At 40.6% G+C, this 25,789-nt stretch overlaps 1 protein-coding gene across 3 annotated transcripts in view; it reads right to left on the reverse strand.

Moving 5' to 3' along the window:
* Positions 1-25,177, reverse strand: part of LOC126184368 (ATP-dependent helicase brm) — a 437,613-nt gene extending 412,436 nt beyond the window's left edge. For all 3 annotated transcript variants that reach the window (XM_049926751.1, XM_049926752.1, XM_049926750.1), the window contains exon 1: positions 25,035-25,177. The gene's annotated coding sequence lies outside the window, so the exon portion shown is untranslated. The remainder of the gene's footprint in view (positions 1-25,034) is intronic.
* Between the last annotated feature and the right edge of the window lie 612 nt (positions 25,178-25,789).

Here is a 25,789-nt window from a genome sequence, read left to right on the forward strand (position 1 = left end):
CTGAGAGGTCATTAACGTACACAAGAAAAGCAATGGACCCAAGATGGAACCTTGAGGCACACCACATGTAATTAATCCCCAGTCAAATGAAGACTGACTGCTTACTGCATAGGTCTTTTGCAATGACACCCTTGGTTTCCTGTTAGATAGACAAGACTTAAACCATTTTGCAGCATTGCCAGTGAGACCATAATATTCTAATTTACTTAAGAGAATGCTGTGGTTCACACAGTCAAAGGCTTTTGACAGGTCATAGAAAATGCCATTATCTAATGAATTAACTACATTTTCACTGTGAGTGTAAATAGCTTTATCTATATCAGAACCCTTAATAAATCCAACTGTGACTTGGACAATACATTATTTGCCGTCAAATGTTTAAGGAGATGCTTGAACACAACCTTTTCAAATATTTTTGAGAAAGCCAGCAAAAGTGAAATTGGTCGATAATTTGATGGTATCTCTTTATCCCCCTTCTTGTAAAGAGGCTTAACTTTAGCATATTTTACCCCGTCTGGAAATGTTCTGCTGATAAGAGATTGATTACACAAATAACTTAGGATAGAACTCAACTCGCACGAGCACTCTTTGATTAACTTCGTTGATATGTTACCATACCCACTGAAATACTTAGATTTTAAGGATTTTATGGTGTATGTTACTTCTTTGGGAGACGTGTGTGTCATTTCCATTTTACTGAAGTTATTTTTCAAGATCGGTCTCAAATACACCATTGCACTGTTCACCGAACTTGATAACCCCAAGCTGTCAGTAACAGAAATGAAGTACTTGTTTAAGAGGTTTGCAACACTACATACACTTGTTACCAAAGTCTCATTTAATTTTAGAGCTATCTGTTCCTCATCCTTCTTTGGCCCCACCTGTATCTATCTACACTATATCCCATACAGTTTTTATTTTGTTGTCTGATGTAATTATCTTTTTCTCATAATAAAGCTGCTTCAATTTCTGGATTACTTGCTTCAATATTTTGCTGTATTCTTTGTAATGCAGAGCTGTTCCTAAATAGGAGATACAGTCTCCTTTTTGTCCCACATGATATCTTTATTCCTTGTGTAACCCTCAGTTTATTTTTTGACTTATGTGTGATTTGAGTTACCTTTAGGGGAAAAATTTTTCAAAAGCGGAGGGAACTTTATTAATGAATGCTTTGTGTTTTCCATTTGAATCAGAAGTATTGTAGTTGTGTGGTCTGAGGTGCCGAGTCACGGTCCGTGCAGCACCCCCCCCCCCCCCCCCCCTCCCTGTCGGAGGTTCAAGTCCTCCCTTGTGCATGGGTATGTGTGTTGTCTTAAGCGTAAGTTAGATTAAGTAGGGCGTCAGCTTAGGGACCGATGACCTCAGTAGTTTGGTCCCATAAAACCTTACCACAAATTTCCAAATTTTTCCAGAAGTATTGTAAACATCTATCCAGTTCATGTCTTTGAGCAATTTCCTGAATTTCTTAATTTTTGACTTGTTTATTACCCTCCTGTACTCAGATTTAATAGATTTTTTATCCTGACAAGTTTCACATTTAACACAAGATGATGCATGTCATGATCAGATAGCCCATTTACTATTGGTTTTGTGATATGACTTTCTTCCCTAGATTTGTCTACAATCATATTATCAGTAGCAGTCTCAGAGCATTTACATATCCTAGTAGCAAAGTTCATAGTAGGAACTAAATTGAATGATAGTGTTACTGACTGCAATAATTGTTCACTGACAGAGCTTTTCAATAAATCCACATTACAGTCACCAGCAACCACTATTTCCTTGTTTTTTTACCATGAGATGGGACAGCAGAGCTTCCAGATATTTTACAAAGGGGTTAAAATTTCCTGAAGGTGATCTGTATATACATACTATTATAAAGGACTTATTATGAAATACTACTTCTGTTGCACAAGCTTCTAAGCACTGTTCCAAGCAAAATTTATTAATATCAATATTCTGGAAATCAAAACAGTTTCTGACAAATGTGAGAACTCCCCCTTTCTCCATATTTTCTCCACAGAAGTAAGAAGCTAACTTGAATCCTGTAACATTTAGCATATCTATACCAGTGGTCACACGATGTTCAGAGAGGCAGATTATATCAACTGGTTTGCTCAACTCTAATTCTTCAACACAAATAAGCAACTCATTAAGCTCACCCTTTAGTCCTCAGATAATCTTATACAATAACGATAACTGATTTTATGCATGGGCTGCATTACGACTGGATGAACCTAATTTTCTTGCCAATTTTTGATTATCCCTAGTTTCAATCAGAGGCTGTCTGCATGAATTGTGTACATTAAAATTTGCTTTCTGGCTGCCTATTTTATCAATGTGAATGTGATTTTCAGCCTGTCTCTGAACACTTTTTGTTTCTGTCCTCCATACCCTAAAAAAACTGCTGATCTGTCACTTGTACCACTGGTACTTTAGCACTTGTAACAGCCCCCCCCCCCCCCCCTTAAGTTATTTGCTGTTAGCCCAGACAGTTTTCCCTTCCCTTTCCTGTAGACGTGAAGGCCAATCCTAGTTAGTCTCACCTGCTGATAGAGTCAATAGGAACTACACCGATGTGAGACCCCATATCTGATCCAAGCAGCCGTTCCACCTCTAAATTAACTCTCCTAAAAGAAGGGTTTAAATGAGGCTCGTCACGGCGCCTCAGAACAGACACAAGCCTATCACCAGTATGCCTTGTTGCTGAAGTTATCTTTACCAGGTCACTCTCAATTGAATAATTAGGGTTCCTATCTATGCTGTTGCCCACCCCACCCACAATTACTATGGTGTCTTCCTTTGTGAAGTCTGTGCAAAGTGAACCTACATCCTCTATAACCTAACCCAGACTTGCACTAGCTTTAAAAAAGCTCGTGACCTGGTAACCTGATCCTAGTTCATCTTGCAACAGTTGGATTACACCTCTACCATGTGGACTACCTAACAACAAAACTTTCTTCTTCTCCTCAGCTTTTTATGACTTCTTACTTTACAAACACTTTTTTAAAGTTTGTTGTGTCCTGTCTACTCCTACACCTATTTGTAGCTCATCAGTTTCCAACTGTGAGAACAGATCAAACCTGTTTTCCACATTCACAACCACACTGCCTGAGAACATCCATCTTCTTATTTCTTCTACAACCTGTTGTCACTTCCCACCGCCACGCAGGATTAGCCGAACAGTCTAAGATGCTGCAGTCATGGACTGTGCGGCTAGTCCCAGCGGAGGTTCAAGTCCTCCCTTGAGCATGGATGTGTGTTCATCCTTAGGATAATTTAGGTTAAGTAGTGTGTAGGCTTAGAGACTGATGACCTTAGCAGGTAAGTCCCATAAGGTTTCACACACATTTGAACTCCCCCCCACTACCCACCTCTCTTTTCCCTTCTCCCCCTTAACCGTTCCAGATCTTGTTTTACTTTATCTAGATTCGCCTTAAGGCCAGCAATCTTCTCCTCCTGTTCCACTATTTTCCTATCTCTACAACAAATCCTACAAACCAATGAGCCTTGTTTATTTCCCCAATTCCCATGCCACTACAGTCACCCATATGAAAGAAACTGCAACAACCCTCACACCACACTCCAGAACTAACAATCCTATGGCAAGTCATACACTTCTCACTCATGGAAAACAAATTTCAGCTTTAGTCTAAGTTAAAACAATAACAACTTTGTACGCTACTCATTTAATATATTAAATTTCTTAGAAAGTTTAGGCCAAAAGTTCGGACACTAATTCAAAACCTCTGGTGAAACTAAGAATGATGTAACCTGTATTGTTTACATGACGAAAAAAAAGTAAACAAAGAACTGAGCCTACATATATAAACTCTTCACTTATTTCAGAACTTCTTACTTTGGCTACTTACTATAGAATCAAATGGATAGCATATGAGAATACACTAACAACACAAACTTTACATCATTGAAATAATCATGTAACTTACAGTATATCACAACGTAAACAAATCCCAGTCCAAAATTCGCACCTATGTAATGTTTTCTTTCTTCAGAAAATACACAAAATAATGTGAAGTCTTTAACTGATAGCTTACAATAGGTATCAATTTACTTAATTATGATGTAATACTGCCTTAATTAATTGTTATTGCTCAATTAAACACTTATCTTTATGAAAACTGTGAATGTGCACAACTCGTCAACCAAAGATACTGTTATTTTTATCAGTCAGGATCAGGTTGGTTGGTTGGATTAAAAGACAGGGGGAAGGGACCAAACTACGGGGTCATCAGTCCCTTGTTCCAAATAAAACAATGCCGCAAGTGTGAGAATAAAACAAATGAGACTGACAACACAAAACGGAATGAAAGAAAAAATCATAAGAACGATGAAGGGCAACAAACGTGTAAATGGACAAAAGGGGGACAAGAAAACCACAAAAACGCAATAACCAGGATAAAAAGAGTAAAACAACAAAGCAGATGACCATGGCTCGCTGACCATGAGAATAAAAAGGAGAAACCAGCCATTCTGCAACACATTAAAACCTCCACCCTAAAAGCACTAGGGTGGAGGACACAGAAGGACATGCGCTAAAACGTACATCAAATGATAAAACCCATTCTCACGAATAAAATGTGAGGTATTGTCAAATAAAATTAGCGGCAACGAGTTCTGTAACCCAAGATTCTGTCACTGGGCAGTCAAAGTGGGAAATTGCACCAGAAGATGGGCCACTGCCAACCGGGCTCCGCACCGACACTGAGGAGGGTCTTCACAGCACAGGAGGTAACCGTGGGTTGCCCAAGCATGGTCAATGCGGAGCCGGCAGAGGGCAACTGATTCCGTAAGAGAAGCCCACATGGAAGACTTCCACACATTCATAGTCTTGTTGATGACATGCAGTTTGTTGTGCATACTGTTATGCTATTCCGTCTCCCAAAGCCAAAAAACCCTGCAGCGTAAGTCAGAATGCAGGTCAGGTTCGGAGACGCCCCTCTCCAGAAGCAGTTTCCATGTAGCCTGTTGGCAAGTTCGTTGCCTGGGATTCTGACGTGACCTGGGGTCCAGACAAACACCACTGAACGACTGGACCGTTCCAGGGCACAGTGGACTGCTGGATGGTCGCTACAAAAGGATGACGAGGGTAGCACTGGTTGATAGCTTGTAGGCTGCTCAAGGAGTCAGTACAAAGGAGAAATTGCTTGCCTGGGCATGAACGGATGTGCTCAAGAGCATGAAATATGGCTGCCAGCTCTGCAGTGAAATCACTGCAGCCATCGGGCAAGGAGTGCCTTTCTATATGTCCACCATGAACGTAGGCAAAGCCAACGTGACCATCGGCCATCGAGCTATGAGTGTAAACCACTTCCTGGCGCTGTTACATATTGAGAATCGAGAGGAAGTGACAGCAGAGTGTCGCAGTGTTAACTGAGTACTTAGGGCCATGTGAAAGGTCAAAGCGAAACTGCGGCCTAGGTGTACACCACGGAGGTGTACGTGTTTGGACCTCAAGTACAGGTGGTAAAGGGAAGGACTCCAGTTCAGACAGATTGCATGCAAACCGCAATCGTTAGCCCTGAGCTGGGCTGCCGATGCGGCGACGGGCTGCCGCGCGTGGGAAATGGAGATGGTAATTCCGATGCACAGAGAAACTACAAATGTGTTCAATATAACTGGCGAGTAGTTGTGCATGCCTAACCTTCAATGGAAGGATTCTGGTCTCCACCAGGACACTGGTCAACGGACTTGTTCTAAAAGAACCTGTTGCTAGGTGAACGCCACAGTGGTGCACTGGGTTGAGTAAACACAACACCGAGGGCACCACTGAACCATAAACCACACTCGCATAGTCAAGGCACGATTTAACAAGGGCTCTGTAGAGCTGCAGTAGTGTAGAACGATCTGCACCCCAATTGGTGTTGCTCAGGCAGAGGAGGGCATTGAGGTGCTGCCAGTATTTCCACTTACACAGATGTTGGTGAGGTAGTAAAGTCAATCGGGCATTGAAAACCAGTCCTAAGAATCGATATGCCTCCACTACAGTGAGTGGTTCATCAGTAAGATAAAGTTCTGGTTCTGGATGAACGGTACGACATCGACAGAAGTGCATGACACACAACTTTGAGGCTGAAAACTGGAAGCCGTGGGCTAGAACCTATGTCTCCACCTTGTGAATGGCTCCCTGTAGGTGCCACTCAGCAACACCAGTACTGGAGGAGCAGTAAGAAATGCAGAAGTCACCCGCAAACAGAGAAGGCGAGATGGCCCTACAGCTGCTGCTAGACCGTTAATGGCCACTAAAAATAGAGACACACTCAATATGGAGCACTGCGGGACTCCATTCTCCTGGATATGGATGGAACTATGGGAAGCACCAACTTGGACACGGAGCAAATTTTTTATAAAAATCGGGAGTGGGCCTCGGAGACCCCACTCTTATAATGTGGCAAGGATATGATGCCACCAGGTTGTGTCATACGCTTTTCGTAAATCAAAAAATTATGGCAACTAGGTGTTGGCGTCTGGAAAAGGCTGTGAGGATGGCAGACCCAAGGGACACAAGATTATCAGTGGTAGAGCGATCCTGGAGGAAGCCGCCCTGACAAGGAGCCAGTAGGTCACGTGACTCCAGGAGCCAACCTAACCGCCAACACACCATACGTTCCAGCAGCTTACAAAGAACGTTGGTGAGGCTGATGGGCCAATACCTATCCACATCAAGCGGGCTTTTACCGGAGCTGAGCACCGGAATGATGGAGCTTTTCTGCCATTGCAATGAAAAGAAGCCATCACACCAGATCCAGTTGAAGATGACGAGGAGATGTCACTTGTAGTCAGGTGAGAGATGTTTAATCATCTGACTGTGGATCCGATCTGGCCCAGGAGCTGTGTCGGGGCAATGTGCCAGGGCACTGAGGAGCTCCCACTCTGTAAATGGGGCATTACAGAGTTCACTGTGGCATGTAGTGAACAAAATTACTTTCCCTTCCAGCCGCCGTTTGAGAGTGCAAAAGGCTGGGGGTAATTCTCCGACAAAGAGGCTCAAGCATAGTGCTCAGCAATCGGGTTTTCATCGGTAGATAACACACCATTTATGTTAACACCAGGAACACCTGTTGGGGTCTGGCACCCGAAAACACGTTTGATCTTTGCCCAGACTTGGGAAGGTGATGTATGGCACCCAATGGTCGAGACATATCTCTCCCAACATTCCTGCTTCCGTCGTTTGATAAGATGGCGAACACGAGCACGGAGCCGTTTAAAGGCTATGCGGTGCTGCAGGGAAGAGTGCCGCTTATGCCGCTGTAGAGCTTGCCGATATTCCTTAATTGCTTCAGCGACTTCTGGCGACCACCAAGGGACTGCCTTTCACCGTGGGCGCTCTAAAGAGCGAGGGATCGCATTTTCTGCCACAGGAACGATAGTTGTAGTCACCTGCTCAACCATCACATCAATGTTACCATGTGGGGGAGATTCAACAGTGACAGCAGAAGTGAAAGTTTTCCAGTTCGCCTTGTTTAAAGCCCATCTGGGCAGGTGTCCATGGGCCTGACGCCGGGGCAGCGACAGGAAGATGGGGAAGCGGTCACTACCACAAAGGTCGTCATGAACTCTCCAGTGGATAGATTGGAGTAGGCCAGGACTGCAAACCAAGAGATCAATAGCCGAATATGTGTCGTGTGCCACACTGAAATGTGTGGGGGCACCTGTATTTAAGAGGCAGAGGTCAAGTTGTGACAGTAAATTTTTGACATCTTTGCCTCGGCCAGTAAGCACGGTGCCACCCCACAAGGGGTTACGAGTGTTAAAATCTCCCAAAAGTAGAAAAGGTTTAGGGAGTTGATCAATCAGTGCAGCCAATGCATTCAGGGGTACTGCACCATCTGGAGGACGATATATGTTGTGGACAGTTATTTCCTGCATCATCCTTATCCTGACAGCCACAGCTTCAAGAGGGGTTTGAAGGGGCACAGGTTCACTGCATACTGAGTTCAGGACGTAGACACAAACTCCACCTAACACTTGATTATAGTCACTATGGTTTCTGTAATATCCCTTACAGCTGCAGAGGGCAGGGTTCCGCATTGCCGGGAACCAGGTTTCCTGGAGGGCAATGCAGAAAGCAGGTGTAAAGCTTAACAGTTGCCGTAGCTCAGCCAGGCAGTGGAAGAAACCGCCGCAATTCCACTGGAGGATGATGTGATTGTGAGGCTGGGAAGGCATGGAACATTCAATGAGGCAGTTTACGCCTCAGGGTCACCTGCTACCACAGATTTATTTCCAGAGCTGTCTGTATCCATGATGTTTGAAGGTCCAGCAAGATCTAGGTCCTCCGTGGACGCCAGAATCTCCACCTCATCCTCAGAAGCAAAGCTTGTAGGTAGTGGTGGTGTGTGTGCCACGGAAAATCCCTTGGTCTTGGGGGTCTTCTTTCCGGATTTCTCTCGCTGCTCCTTGGATTTCTCTGGCTAAGAGGGCTTGACTGATTCAGTCTCTGGGACCGAGGATGATCATGAAGCCCTACAACCAGCTACTTTTGGGCACTTCAGGCACTGGTGGGAGTAGCAGAAAACTGGGAAGGGAGTGATCCAAGGGACCCCTTCCTAGCAAGAGGTGCCGAAGAAGACTTACGCTTCTCCGGCTGAGAAGTGGGGACTGGTGTTCCTGATGGTTGGGGGGGGGGGGGGGGGGGGGGCGTGCTCCCGAGGTAGGTAGTGTGGGAGCAACAGGGAGGGAAGCGCCCCACCCCCCCACCATCAAAGGGGCAGGTGTACTTTCCCGGCTCGGAGAGCCGACCGGAATTCGTGGAACGGATGGGGCTACAACTGTTCTCGTAGCAGCGGTGTAAGAGGAGGTCATAGCCACAGGATGTAGACCTTCAAATTTCCTCTTAGCCTCAGTGTAGGTCAGTCGCTCCAGCGTCTTGTATTCCATGATTTTCCTTTCACATTGTGAAATCCTGCAGTCTGGCGAGCAAGGGGAAAGATGCTCTTCGCGGGTGACACAGATGGGAGGCGGGTCACATGGAGTATTGGGATGTGACACTGGAAGTACAGCAGGAAGACATATGGCCAAACTTCCAGCACTTAAAGCACCGCATGGAGGAGGGATATATGGCTTTACATCACAGCGGTAGACCCATCACCTTGACCTTCTCGGGTAATGTGGCACCCTCGAAGGCCAAGATGAAGGCACCAGTGGCAACCTGATTATCCCTCAGACCCCGATGGACGTGCTGGACAAAATGAATGCCTCGTCGCTCTAAGTTGGTATGCAGCTCGTCGTCAGACTGCAAAAGAAGGTCCCTGTGGATTATAATACCCTAGACCATATTTAAGCTCTTGTGGAGTGTGGTGGTAATGGAAACATCCCCCAGCTTGTCACATGTGAGTAATGCCTGTGACTGGGCAGAGGATGCTGTTTTTATCAAGACTGACCCTGACCGCATTTTGGACAAGTCCTCCACCTCCCCAAACTAGTCCTCTAAATGGTTTACAAAAAATGAGGCTTCATCGGAACACAGGAGTCCCCATCAGTTCTCGTACATACGAGGTACCGGGATGAATAAGGTTCGCTGCCATCCTTAGCCTGGCATTCCTCTCGTGGTGTGGCCAGGGAGGGGAATGATTTAGGGTCGTACCTCCTTGCACTGTACTGAGACTTAGAATGCTTAGAGACTGCTCGTGTTTGATCACCAGCAAGTGATGATGTGGTATGCTTCATTGCGCGTCATCTGCCCTGATGCCACCCACTTCGACTAGCGGCCCTCCCCACGGGCACCACACAGCTGCAGCAAAGGCCACCTGGCAGGATGACCATTGCTGGGAGTCCCGGTGCCCCAGGGTGACAGGCATCTACTCCTTGGCATATGTGGGGAGTCAACAGTGCAGGCATCAGCAGAGCGATCCCTGTGTTGTCAGGACAACCAACAGGGTAAATGGCGGCCCCACCACAAAGGACTGGCTACCGTACTGGATATCAGATACAAACAAGTCCATGGTCATTGTCAGTGTAGAAAGTGACACTGCATATTGCACGGTGGAAAATGCACCAAGGAAGGTGTCCTCGCCCAAGAGATGGAAAATGAGCGGGGCTGCAATGCGACGACGTGAAAGCAGGCTACAGATCTCAAGGTACGATGGACACAATGCACCAGGTGAGGCGCCCTCCCCCAATTTGCTCGCTCTTCAAAAAAAATTTGAAGAATGGAAGTCAAACCCTACAGGGAGCCATCACATAAAGGCCGAAATGTGTGAGACTCCTTTTAGTCGCCTCTTACGACAGGCAAAAATACCTTGGGCCTATTCTTACCCCAGGACCCGCAGGGGGGTGGGGAGTCAGGATCAGGATTCAGTACGGCAGTCTGTTACTCACCAACAAATGAAAACTTCCATCTTTTGCTAAATAGATTGTTTGCCACTTTGTATGATTGTCTAGTATCTTTAAACATTTTCCTTTATAAACTCTAATTTCAATTAAATTTTTCTGACATGACACTTATAAGAATAATGCATCAAATTTTATGAACAGAAAAACATTTCACAAGCACATTAATTTAGGTATATGAATATATACAGCCTGTGACAACTTCACTACTCAGTTCTGGGAACATGGCATAAATCCCAATATTTTCACTCAGCTTTTCCAACTATGCTATCTAGATGTTGGTTGGACACCATGCCAGTATATTCATAATTGGCGATGGTCCAACTGAAGGTTAGAAGTTGGCTGGATACCGTACTGGTATATTCTTTGTTGGTCATCGTCTTACTGAATGTAGACACTTAATGATTTTCTCAAAACTGAGAATCCTTTCACCCAAACAGTTATAGCAGAACTTACTGTTTCATGTTTAATTCAAATCACAATGCAAATAGTGATTTTTCATTTACACACAGTATAGTCAGCGATGAACTGCATTTCCCAACCTAGTGCAGGCTGTAGCTCTGCACTTTATGAATGCCAACTGACCGGTACAGAAGTTTAAAAGAATGGCATAGCTAATACAGCAAAGAGGAGTGTGTGTCTCATATCTGATACAGATCCTGATTCCAGTATTTAAAACAAGATAGCTGCAGATTCTGGGTTAACAAAAATGATGAAGTTAAGTCATATGAAGCCACAGAGTTGCATAATATTACGTTTCTCTGCTCAAAGGATATTGAAATAATTTGCTAATTTTGTGATTTATGAAGTTTTCTCTATGAACAGATTCAGTGCTCTCTTTCAGGGCATAAGCCAGTTTATCATTAACTTATCTTTGGACCTAAATATGGTTGACTCAGCAGCAACCTTGAAAACTGATAACACAATTTTTTTATTACCCCCTCCCCCCAAAACTATACACTGTGCGTGGAAGGTTAAATTAAATACCCAGTTTTGTTTCATTACACCAGCGCAGTTCAATACTTGGAACCATCACACCAGAACAATGTTGTATTTTTGGACTTGTACTTGGAATTATTTCCTAAAATAGTGGGAAACACAAATACCAGACAGTCCTAGAAAGGAGCCACAGGACACTGATTTATGTTCCAATGGCAGATGAGATGCATTGTATATCATCATGAACTTGAAGTCAAGATTGTAAGAATTCATGGACTAATGGCCTAACAAGCCAAACAACATATTGTGACAAAAAATAAAAACACCTACGGCTGTCCTCCTTATGATTTTAATTTATTTTGTTGGTACCAGTTTCAACGCTTCATTGTGTCATCTTCAGGCTCTCTTTGATGCAGTACAGGTCGATATGATCCTCATGCATAACCCATCAGTTGCAGCATTACTGGATACGCAGATAATGTGTCAGCACCCCAACCATCAACTACCAACCCAACCATGGAGTGCTGACACATTACCTGTGTATCCAGTAATGCTGCAACAGATGGGTTATGCATGGGGATCATACGAACCTGTACCGCTTCAAAGAGAGCCCGAAGATGACGCAATGAAGTGTTGAAACTGGTAGTGACAAAATAAATTAAAATCATAAGGACAGCTGTAGGTGTTTTTATTTTTTGTCAAGATAGTAAGCGGCCGTCGTTCCAGAGACCTCCTGCTAAAAGGATGGACATACAAAAACAACATATTGCTCAAACCCACATTTTAACAAAAAATGACCAGTAGGGTTAAGAATAGAAATTATAGCTTGTACAGATGTCTGTGCATTATTCATAAATAGAAAAAAATATTGGAAATAATTATGTTTAACAGCTTGTGGGAGGTTCAGAAATGATATTTAATTTCAAAGACACTTCTCAACTTCATGTTTGCAGTTCATTACATGCATGAATCCAGCTGTATTAGTTATGCAACAAAAATCCATACCATTAGTTGTTTGTAATGGTTTCTTGATAAGTTTCACTGGCACAGTTTTGCAACTGATAAATTGTTCTCCGTCATCAGTTCCCACGATCATGGGATAAGCCCAAAACCAGTCTTCACATTAGGATTTTAACATAGCTGATATGTGTTCCTTCAAACAAAATGTCATTCGTGAATTTCATTAACAGAACAGTTGGGGGTGATGATGTTGGCATTGGCACACAGTAGATCTATGAAACAAAATTAGGTGGTGTGAAAAGTATAAATATAGGTGTAGAAGAAAGCCATATTGATGAAAGAGGCGATATTCTGGTTTAACATCTAATCAGTGACAATGTCATTAAAGTCATAGCACTACCTTGGAATGGACAAACAAATTTGCCATGTCTTACACAAATGTAACATAAATCTGTGTGGCAAAGGGTGGTTTTTTATTTGCACCTCCCTAAGGCAAGTCCGGTATCTATCTTAACCACCTCCATTACCTGAAAGTTTTACTTTTTCTTTGGGGTGGGAATGGGGGAGGTGGACAGAGCAGAGGGAGGAAAGCCACAACAATAAATGATCCAAGACTGAAACATTGAATTTTTAGAACAGTACCTGTGAAATCAGTAGTGCAACACCTACAATTCAATCCAGGCAATGATTACACACAAGACTATCACCCTCAGTGATCAGTTGTCCAAACATTATCTGCAAAAACTGAACACTCAACTTGGCTGTAGGCATAAAAAATGGAACCAGCGAGTACAACAAACATAATTTGAAATGTGTATTAGGTCAAATGCATAGTAATTTTTCTCACCTGTTTATCATTTATGCTTTGTTTCAATTTGAACCCATAATTTCTCCTTCATTTAGCTCTCATCTCTAATCTATTGATTAACAATGTCTCAATACTGTTCTCAAACTTGAATAACACAAGTCAGCACATTATCACTTCTGAACTGCTTCTGGAACATTGTCTCTATTGTGTTTGGAACAAGACTTTTCTACTCCAGCAGTGCACCTCTTACTCTTCCTGTTTACCCAGCTTTCTCTCTGTCACAAATAAGGACTTGTATAAAGTCCAAAGGCTAAATTTTTTAAATGTCTATGTCGCGTTGGCTAGCTCAGCTTCAATCATCTCAATTGTCACTAACTAGAACGATTCAGCAGATAATCCTCCACTGACACAATTATTGCTAATTTATTTATTTTCACAGAAAAATATGAATCAAATCCTCAGGCTGCACACAGGGACATATATATGAGCCCCTACTTTCAAGTGGGGAACGCAGTAGAAGTATAGTTCATTTCCAGCTGTAATAGCTACCTATACAAATTCGAAAGCTGAGGATCGTTTTTATCAAGAGCTACAGTTACCAATTATGTAGAAGAGTTATAGTTCAAGGTAAAGAAAGAAGAAGACTAATGAGTAGGTAGGTACTGTATCAAAGGACACACACACACACACACACACACACACACACACACAGTATGCCACCACACAATCTGTCCTGTGTGAACCAAGGTGCACTCACTGGTGAAACATTCCTATTTCAATCTCTTTTTGCACCTCCCCTCTCATGCTATCACCCAATCTTCCCTTGCCCACCATGTTTCCTCTCATATCATCAGACATAGGTGACAGCTGAGAGTTGGTTTGGACTACTGAACAATGTCAAGCATGCATGTTTTGTGCTCCAAGGTAGGACATTTTTCAAAACATTAGTGATAATTTCAATCTCATTTGTGTGCTTTCCAACCTGTCACCAACCCATTTTCAGTAATTTTGAACAGTTTTTTATTATTTTTTTTAAATCCATAGGGGTGCAGTATTTATCTGACTTTTTTATAAGCATATAATGTTTATCTTCAAAACAATGAAAAGGTCATAATGGAATAACAATATTGAAATATATTGTTACTTATAACACAGACGAGGCTTTGAGTTTGCTGACAGACACAACAAAAAAGAATACTAGAAATACTTAAGCTTTTGGACAAGATCCTTCCTCAGAATTAGAGCTCTCACACATTCACACAAATCACACACACTTATGATTACTGTCCACACTTATGATTACTGTCTCTGGGCACTAAGGTCTGACTCCACTCAATGCCTGAAGACAGAGGCCATGCTTGTGAGAATTGTTCTTGTGTGAGAGTTTTTCACTTCCAAACAAAAACTCTGTCCAAAATCCGAAATATATCTAGTATTATTTTCATTGTGCCTGTGTGTGACTCAATGTTTGAGCATTGAGCACCAATTTATTCCTTCCACTGAGAGAAAACAGTTATACAAAACAGTAATAGATAAATCACATCTCCAAATCATCTAAAATCAAGGAAGGGGGACCATGGGGAAATGTTCTGTTCACAACGAAATCAAACTCAAATTGGAGAGGCATGTGGGAGGAAATCAGATATGTCCTCTCTCACAATATCAACCTCAGTTCATCAGTTAGTTAGTTGGTTGCTTGTTACATTGATCAATCGCACGGTACGATAGCCGTTATGATGTGGAATGTGTCAAGTGCACAAGAAATGCAGATATGAAACAACATTTTTCAATATATATATTACAATACAGAGTTAAAGATTAATATTAATATTAATTATCCCATTCCCTTAAATGGCACAAAATGCATATACTATATTTATAGATTTATTTACTCCTATTCAAGAATCCATCTATGGTATAGAAGGAGTTGTCAAGGATGTATGATTTCACTTTATTTTTTAAGCTACTACTGCTGTCTGTCAGACATCTTATTTCATCTGGTAATTTATCGAAAATTTTTATAGCACCATATTTTACCCCTTTCTGCATCAAAGATAGGTTGAGTAAAGGATAGTGTAAGTCTTTCTTTTTTCTGGTATTATAAACATTAATGTCACTGTTCTTTTTAAACTGGTCCATGTTGTTGAGAACAAATTTCATTAGTGAGTAAATGTACTGTGAGGCTGTTGTAAGAATTCCCAATCTTTTAAAAAGATGCCTACGCCTACAAGATCTGCGACTATGAACCCCACACATTATTCTAACCACTTTCTTCTGAGCAGTGAATACTTTCTCTCTAAATGTTGTGTTACCCCAATTCTGTATGACATCAGGGAGTGAAAGTATGCAAAGTATGTTAGCTTATTAATTTCTGTATCCTCAAAATTGGCAATTATTCTGATTGCAAAAGTTGCTGAACCTAGTTGCTTTAGAAGATCCAAAATATGAATTTTCCAATTAAGATTCTCATCTATATGTACACCCAAAAATTTAATATGCTCTACCATGTCTACTGACTTCTGTTGTGTTATATTTATTGAAGGAACTGTACTTTTTGCAGCAGAAAATTGGATGTACTGTGTTTTTTCAAAGTTTAGAGCAAGTCCATTTGCAGAAAACCAATTAATGACTTTTCCAAAGACATTATTTGTATCATTTTCAATTGGAGTCTCTTTTTCTGGATTAATAATGATGCTTGTATCATCAGCAAACAGTGTCAGTTCAGCTTCCTGTTTCAGATAGGAAAGGAGGTTGTTCACATATATCAAGAACAGAAGGGGACCCATGATTGACCCTGTGGAACACCTAATGTAATTTCACCCCAGTTAGATGAAGTGGCAAACTTATTTAAATCACTTGACCCATAGAAGGAAACATTTTGCCTCCTGTTCTGTAGGTATGACTTAAACCACTCATATGCTATTCCATTTATACCATAGAATTGTAATTTCTGTAACATAATGTCATGGTTCACATAATCAAATGCTTTGAACAAGTCACAGAAAAATTCCTATTGGTGACATTTTATTATTTAAAGACTCTATTACGTGGACAGAGAAATTGTATATTGCTGTCTCAGTGGAACAGCATTTTTGAAATCTGAACTGTGATTTGCTAAGTATCCCATTACTGTTGAGATGACTAACCACTCTTGAGTACATTACTTTCTCGGAGGTTTTTGAAAATGCTGTAAGCAAGGATACTGGCCACTAATTATTGACATCTGTGGTGTCCCCCTTTTTGTAGAGAGGCCTGACAATGGCATATTTTAACCTGTCTGGGAAAATACCTTGAGTTAGTGATGCATTACATATGTGACTCAGAACATCAGCTGTAATTGCTCCACATTGTTTTAATATCTTAACAGAGATGTCATCTACTCCAATAGAACATTTATTCTTCAAAGATTTAATAATTTTACTTATTTCAGAAGAGGTTGTTAGGTGAAACTTAATCTGACTAAATTTGTTCAAAACAGACTCTTCCATGTACTGCCTGGCTTTTTCTTTTGAACTGTTCTCACCAATTTTTTGTCCCACACTTAAGAAATGGTTGTTACGTACAGTAGCTACTTGTGTACTGTTGGTTAGGATGGTCTCATTCTCTTTAACAGTAATACTACCTACCCCAGTGGTTACTTTTCCTGTCTCCCTTCTAACAACATTACATATTGATTTGATTTTATTGTCAGAGTTGTTAATTTCTTCTCTAACATACATATTTCTTGATTTCCTTACAACTTCTCTCAGTATGTTACAATAATTTTTATAGTGTAAAACTACTTCTGGATCTTTATTAGTTCTTGCGGTCTCTCACAGTTTTCTTTTTCTTTCTGAAGACACTTTAATACCAGTTGTAATCCATGGTTTCTTTGAAAAGTGTGTGGTGTTACATTTAGTAATTTTCTTTAGGAAACAATGTTCAAAAAGGGATATAAATTTATCAAGAAATATGTTGCATTTATCATTAGCATTTGGCTCATTATATACATCTCCCCAATTAACATTTCTTAAGCTTTCTCTGAAGCGCTCTATAGATACCGGGTTGAGCGACTTCAGACTTTTACATAATGGTTTCCAAACTGTACACCCTGTTAGGTTTTGAAAATTAATCAGTTGTGCATCATGGTCTGACAATCCATTTACCACAGGGAAAGCATGTGTTTGTTTTACATCCTCTTTCTGTACAAATACATTATCTATTAGCGTGCTACTTTCTTGAGCTATACGTGTAGGGAAATTGATCACTGATTCTAAGTTATATGTTGTTAATAACACTTCTAGTTTGTTTTTCCTATCGGAATTACTTAGAAAGTTTACACTGAAATCACCACAGATTAATAACTTTCTTTCTGTCTGACAGGCAACATAACAGAGAGTCAAACTTTTTTATGAACAGCTCCCAATCTCCTAATGGGGACCTGTACACTGTTGCTAATGTAAATATTACATTATGTAGCTGAAGCTCACATGCACAAACATCAAAGTGCTCATCAACACAAAATTTGCTCACTTCTACAGTTTTGCTTTTACACCCTTGTTTTATGAAAATGGCAACTCCTCCTTTATCCATCCTAGATCTACAAGTGTAAGACGCCAAATTATACCCACTTATACTGACACTATCCATGCCCATAGTTACATGGTGTTCAGACAGACACAGTATATCAATCTCATTCTTATTTTTGAGATCATCTAAACACACTAATAGCTCATCTACTTTATTTTTTATTCCCCTGATATTTTGATGTAGTAAGTTGATACTCCCCCCATGAACCATGGACCTTGCCATTGGTGGGGAGGCTTGCGTGCCTCAGCGATACAGATAGCCGTACCGTAGGTACAACCACAACGGAGGGGTATCTGTTGAGAGGCCAGACAAACGTGTGGTTCCTGAAGAGGGGCAGCAGCCTTTTCAGTAGTTGCAAGGGCAACAGTCTGGATGATTGACTCATCTGGCCTTGTAACAATAACCAAAACGTTCTTGCTGTGCTGGTACTGCGAACGGCTGAAAGCAAGGGGAAACTACGGCCGTAATTTTTCCCGAGGGCATGCAGCTTTACTGTATGATTAAATGATGATGGCGTCCTCTTGGGTAAAATATTCCGGAGGTAAAATAGTCCCCCATTCGGATCTCCGGGTGGGGACTACTCAAGAGGATGTCGTTATCAGGAGAAAGAAAACTGGCATTCTACGGATCGGAGCGTGGAATGTCAGATCCCTTAATCGGGCAGGTAGGTTAGAAAATTTAAAAAGGGAAATGGATAGATTAAAGTTAGATATAGTGGGAATTAGTGAAGTTCGGTGGCAGGAGGAAGAAGACTTCTGGTCAGGTGACTACAGGGTTATAAACACAAAGTCAAACAGGGGTAATGCAGGAGTAGGTTTAATAACGAATAGGAAAATAGGAATGCGGGTAAGCTACTACAAACAGCATAGTGAACGCATTATTGTGGCCAAGATAGATACGAAGCCCACACCTACCACAGTAGTACAAGTTTATATGCCAACTAGCTCTGCAGATGACGAAGAAATTGAAGAAATGTATGATGAAATAAAAGAAATTATTCAGATTGTGAAGGGAAACGAAAATTTAATAGTCATGGGTGACTGGAATGCGGGTGTAGGAAAAGGGAGAGAAGGAAACGTAGTAGGTGAATATGGATTGGGGCTAAGAAATGAAAGAGGAAGCCGCCTGGTAGAATTCTGCACAGAGCACAACTTAATCATAGCTAACACTTGGTTTAAGAATCATGATAGAAGGTTGTATACATGGAAGAACCCTGGAGATACTAAAAGGTATCAGATAGATTATATAATGGTAAGACAGAGATTTAGGAACCAGGTTTTAAATTGTAAGACATTTCCAGGGGCAGATGTGGACTCTGACCACAATCTATTGGTTATGACCTGTAGATTAAAACTGAAGAAACTGCAAAAAGGTGGGAATTTAAGGAGATGGCACCTGGATAAACTGAAAGAACCAGAGGTTGCACAGAGTTTCAGGGAGAGCATAAGGGAACAATTGACAGGAATGGGGGAAAGAAATACAGTAGAAGAGGAATGGGTAGCTTTGAGGGATGAAGTAGTGAAGGCAGCAGACGATCAAGTAGGTAAAAAGACGAGGGCTAGTAGAAATCCTTGGGTAACAGAAGAAATATTGAATTTAATTGATGAAAGGAGAAAATATAAAAATGCAGTAAATGAAGCAGGCAAAAAGGAATACAAATGTCTCAAAAATGAGATCGACAGGAAGTGCAAAATGGCTAAGCAGGGATGGCTAGAGGACAAATGTAAGGATGTAGAGGCTTATCTCACTAGGGGTAAGATAGATACTGCCTACAGGAAAATTAAAGAGACCTTTGGAGATAAGAGAACCACTTGTATGAACATCAAGAGCTCAGATGGAAACCCAGTTGTAAGCAAAGAAGGGAAAGCAGAAAGGTGGAAGGAGTATATAGAGGGTCTATACAAGGGCAATCTACTTGAGGACAATATTATGGAAATGGAAGAGGATGTAGATGAAGATGAAATGGGAGATACGATACTGCGTGAAGAGTTTGACAGAGCACTGAAAGACCTGAGTCGAAACAAGGCCCCCGGAGTAGACAACATACCATTGGAACTACTGACGGCCTTGGGAGAGCCAGTCCTGACAAAACTCTACCATCTGGTGAGCAAGATGTATGAGACAGGTGAAATACCCTCAGACTTCTAGAAGAATATAATAATTCCAATCCCAAAGAAAGCAGGTGTTGACAGATGTGAAAATTACCGAACAATCAGTTTAATAAGCCACAGCTGCAAAATACTAACACGAATTCTTTACAGACGAATGGAAAAACTAGTAGAAGCCAATCTCGGGGAAGATCAATTTGGATTCCGTAGAAATACTGGAACACGTGAGGCAATACTGACCTTACGACTTATCTTAGAAGAAAGATTAAGGAAAGGCAAACCTACGTTTCTAGCATTTGTAGACTTAGAGAAAGCTTTTGACAATGTTGACTGGAATACTCTCTTTCAAATTCTAAAGGTAGCAGGGGTAAAATACAGGGAGCGAAAGGCTATTTACAATTTGTACAGAAACCAGATGGCTGTTATAAGAGTCGAGGGGCATGAAAGGGAAGCAGCGGTGGGGAAGGGAGTAAGACAGGGTTGTAGCCTCTCCCCGATGTTATTCAATCTGTATATTGAGCAAGCAGTAAAGGAAACAAAAGAAAATTTCGGAGTAGGTATTAAAATCCATGGAGAAGAAATAAAAACTTTGAGGTTTGCCGATGACATTGTAATTCTGTCAGAGACAGCAAAGGACTTGGAAGAGCAGTTGAACGGAATGGATGGTAATTTGAAGGGAGGATATAAGATGAACATCAACAAAAGCAAAACGAGGATAATGGAATGTAGTGGAATTAAGTCGGGTGATGCTGAGGGAATTAGATTAGGAAATGAGACACTTAAAGTAGTAAAGGAGTTTTGCTATTTGGGGAGCAAAATAACTGATGATAGTCAAAGTAGAGAGGATATAAAATGTAGACTGTTAATGGCAAGGAAAGCGTTTCTGAAGAAGAGAAATTTGTTAACATCGAGTATAGATTTAAGTGTCAGGAAGTCATTTCTGAAAGTATTTGTATGGAGTGTAGCCATGTATGGAAGTGAAACATGGACGGTAAGTAGTTAGGACAAGAAGAGAATAGAAGCTTTCGAAATGTGGTGCTACAGAAGAATGCTGAAGATTAGATGGGTAGATCACATAACTAATGAGGAAGTATTGAATAGGATTGGGGAGAAGAGAAGTTTGTGGCACAACTTGACAAGAAGAAGGGATCGGTTGGTAGGACATGTTCTGAGGCATCAAGGGATCACCAATTTAGTATTGGAGGGCAGCGTGGAGGGTAAAAATCGTAGGGGGAGACCAAGAGATGAATACACTAAGCAGATTCTGAAGGATGTAGGTTGCAGTAGGTACTGGGAGATGAAGAAGCTTGCACAGGATAGAGTAGCATGGAGAGCTGCATCAAACCAGTCTCAGGACTGAAGACCACAACAACAACAAGTTGATACTGCCCTTAGCCTTACCCCTATTTACTGTACATGAAGTTTCTTTTATTCTATTTATCTTGATTGTCATCTTTCTGGACTTTGGCTTTAACCTAAAAAACCTGTCTGCCTGGACCTATTAACCACAGGGATCAACCCTTGTATGACTGTGGACCCCCTTACAGTTTCTGCTGGTAGAGAAGCTAACTTACTTTCCCCATCCTATTCAAGTGCAGGCCATGTGTAGTGAATCCCCACCTACCAATAGCATTTACTGGAACAGCACTTATGTGAGATTTTGCCGGTGTCTGAAGCATCCTGTTCAGCTCAGTGTTAACATGCCTTACAGCAGTGTTTACCCAGGGTTGATCATGGCACTGAAAGACCTCCACAAACCCCACATTTGTGTGCTCAGTTTCTGCTCCTATTTTATCCAGGTCACTCCTAATACTGTATCGTGGATCCATAGCCAGGCTGTTTCCTGCTCATCCAACTATAATTACCTGATCTTCCTTCTCAAAGTCCCCATATAGCTGACCTAAGTTTTCTGGCACCTGGCTGAGGCTAGCACTTGGTTTTACAAAACTTGTGACTTGGTACCCAGCATTCAGTTCCAGTGATTCATGGAAAGCACAATTTGAACCCAAAACGCAGACATTGTGCCACCTCAGCAAGTTAAAATTAAAAGACAGGACATACTCTAAAGGCAAGAATCTCTAATACAGAAAAAAACAATTGTAGTACAGAGATCTATGTAATTTTCAAAACTCGCTGCCTTATAAGTTGCAGAGAATCAATTCACGGTTTTAATTCAATCAACAAATACAGCCTTTAAAAATGGTTGAAGAACTATCCATTAATAAACATAAATTAAGTAAGGAGGTTGATTAACTAATAAACTGCTGAGAATTTGGCCAAATATTTAGAATGGCAGTCATCTGTTAATTATTAAAAAAAAAAAGATGTCTATGTGCAAAAAATTGTACCACAACAAACACACACTCTCTCTCTCTCTCTCTTTCTATCTTTCACTCGCTCTCTAATGCAGATGTGCAAATTGTCAATGATCACTCTTTTCCTTAATGCTTAGAGAGAGAGAGAGAGAGAGAGAGAGAGAGAGAGAGAGAGAGAGAGAGAGAAAAGAAGAAGAAGAAGAAGAAGAAGCAGCAGCTCCCCACAACTCAGGATCCAAACAAAGAGTTCCAGCTCAACACTCTCAATTTGTTGACTCATTAATATACATGTTACTGATTCTTTATTCAAAGGAAATGGGTCCATGGACTATATCCTTGACAACCATCAGAAACTGAAAAATCAATCCACATACAAATAACTTCAAAGATGGAAATGATAAAATAGGACCAAACACAAGGACAATTGTGAAACACTATCAAAAATTTTTGACAGGCTCTTAAAGTGTCCAGTTTCAACAGTTAAATTGGAATTTTCAGCAATACCACAAAATCTAGAGGAAGATTTCCCACCAACAGAGCAAGAAATTCATGAAGCCCTCAAATGATGCAAAAACAACAAAGCAAGTAGTAAAGACTCCATTACAGCAGAATTATTGAAATGGTCGGAACCAAAGATTATAAATGATGTGCAACATCTGGAAAACTGGAAATAGCATTAATCCACCCGCTACATAAAAAGGGAGACAAACATAATGTCAAAAATTTCATAGGAGTGTCACTTCCGCCAGTGGCATACAAAATATTATCAAAAATTCTCCTGGAACTTAACATCAATAATTAACCACAGAATGTTAACCAGCAAACCTATAATAGTATCATTTCTTCATTTCAAAAAAGTATTTGATTCAGTAGACAGAGAAACAATAGATAAAATCATTTGAGAATCTGGTGCTGAAGCAAAGTTGGCAAACATAATTTGTGAAACTGTTACAAATATGATACCTAAAATTAAATTAATAGAAGAAGTATCTCAGACATTTGAAATAAAAACTGGTTTTAGATAAGGGGATGGTTTATCGCATTTACTGTTTAGCTGTGTTCTAGAGAAAATTGTAAGGATCTGGAGTTTGGAGCTCAAGAATCGCAAAACTGAACAAATAATTCTAGGAAGGAAAGCAAATGGAATTAAGGTAAACTGCATGGCTTTTGCAGATAATTTTGCAATGCTTTCAGAAAATCTGAAAGACACAGTTATTCAAATAAATTAGCTTGAAGAAATACTAAACAGAACTAGTCCCAAAATTTTAACTGAAAAAACAAAATTCATAACAAACATAAAAAAAATGCACAAAAATTCATGGAAAACAGAAATAGGTAAAAAGAGAGCAAGTAAGTAAATTCAAATACCCTGGAGAAACTATGCAACAGAATGGACTAGAATGGTTTGCAGTAGATGTAAGAGATAACCAAACAAAGTGAGCATATCATTTGACAAAGAATATTTGCAACACAAAATGCATAGCTAAAAAAAAAAAAAAACAGAAACACTAACCACAGTGGTATGGCCACAATGTTTCTATGCCTAAAAATGAACTATAAGTGGGACAGCATAAGAGGTACTTGAAAGATGTATAGGGCTAGTTAGAAAGATAATAGGTGAAATACAAACTATAGACGGCTGGAAAATGAGAAACAATGAGGAGATTTACAAAAATATTGAGAAAATATCAGAAGTAATGGCTAAACGAAGATTAATCCTTTCTGAACACCTATACCACATGAATGAAAACAAGCTCACAAAACAAATATTCCTGTATCTCAGGAAGAATAAATCTACAATAGCATGGATTACAGAAATAAGAAAAGATCTAGAAAGAAATAATATCAAAGGATCAATGGATGGAAGAAAAGAAATGACAAAATGTGAAGAAGTTGAACGAGTAGTGGAAAAATAGAAAACAACAAGGAAAGAGGAGGAACTGAGACTGTTCTGTGATCCTAGTTGGTCGGAACTGAGACTGTTCTGTGATCCTAGTTGGTCGGCAGAGATTTCAAAAAACGCCCTTGTGATAGAAACCATTGGAAGAAAAGATTATCATATAATTATATGATGCAACACTTTCGAAACGTTGAGAATTTCTTTCAATCACAAGGTAAACACTGTCATCCGCTCACAGCGTGTGTTATAAACATATTAATAACACAGCTGAAGTAACACTATTACAGGTAAAAGCGACGTACATACTATTTCGTATCCCACATATAACTGTGTTCCTATGACAGATCACAGATTACTGTGATGTAATCAATATTCTGAAAATCCTACAGTCCCAGGGAAGTTTGGTAAAACAAGGATCTCACCGTAACAGATCATATCCCAATAAGTATATTGTGATATCCGATGAGTAGCTCTGGTGACTTGCGCAACACGTCTACTCAACCTATATTTGATCAAATTGAAAGCATAGACATGAGCTTTGTTCTAAGTAAGACACCGGTAAACTGCCTATAGGTTCCATCACTGAGGCTGCGAAAAAAACTATTACGTTTTTATAGTGGACTAGATACTACTTCGAGGATGCTATTTCATGCACCCTAGGGGTGTAAAGAGTGCATCTAACTTTACGGCGGTGTTTATAGAAATGTTTACTGAAATTCATTCGAAATAAGATTTTTGGAGGACCTATATTATGATCTAGTATAATGCAATGTACGAGTCCCAAATATTTGTTCAACACTTTCACGTCCAATTACATACCTGTTGAAATGCCACGATGCACAGTGGTTTTCTCACCTTGTTTCGTTACTTAAAATGGTAAAAATTTGCCTAGCATACACGTATGTGATAGTACCAAAATTAACAGTGTCTCACTTGTAACAAAAACACAGTCACTGAGTTTAGTATAATTAGACAGTACGTTCACTAATTCGCCAGCTATATTGATTTCACTTAAAATGGATTCAGTAAAATATAGTAAGCAAGGAGTCCCATTTCAAAATATTTACTCTTTGTTTACGCACCTAGTATGAATGGCTGACTGACAGCGGAGAAAGTTTATACACAGCACTAGCACTTGACACCATATCGCAACACAAACAAAAACAACACACTCAAATACAAGCAACGCAACCGACACACCAAACGACTTCACAAAGTGCGATCGATACCAGAGTTACAGCTATTGGCAAGGGACTCCACAGAATACTGAATCCATAGATGATTAATAATAGAAGGCCACGATAAGGCACAGGACACTTTTTCTTCCCAAAACGTCAACAGTGCTTTAGCACACTCTATATTATTTTAGTAATTCAGAAACATTTATAGTTTTCTTTTTAGAAGGAAGATTATGGCGTGGTGCCCAATTAAGAGTCACTGTTGTATATTGTTGCACAAAATAAAGAGCTGAGGCATGAAGCCCACAAGCACAACAACGTGCTTATGTACGTGAAAAAATTAATAGATATCTCAATGAACCAATAGGCTCACTCTATTTATATGCTGGATGTAAATCGCGAAATTTTCGGAACAATGCCGAAAACAATGTTGCAAACCGTATTTCCGCGGGCTATATACTTTAATGAAACAGATAGGAATTGTTCCATTGTGGGCAGGTAAGGGAGTCCGGAAACATTGCCACACTGTTTGAACGAGATAGCAATGCAAGACTGGCTCACGGCGCCTATCGGGCCCTATTCTGTATCGTTCATACCGATCGGTGCAGTAGGTTAGCCGTAGTGAAGTCTTTTTCGGTTCTTTATCCGAAGCTGCTATT

Source organism: Schistocerca cancellata, chromosome 4 (genome assembly GCF_023864275.1).
Source record: "Schistocerca cancellata isolate TAMUIC-IGC-003103 chromosome 4, iqSchCanc2.1, whole genome shotgun sequence".
Lineage (NCBI taxonomy): Eukaryota > Metazoa > Arthropoda > Insecta > Orthoptera > Acrididae > Schistocerca > Schistocerca cancellata.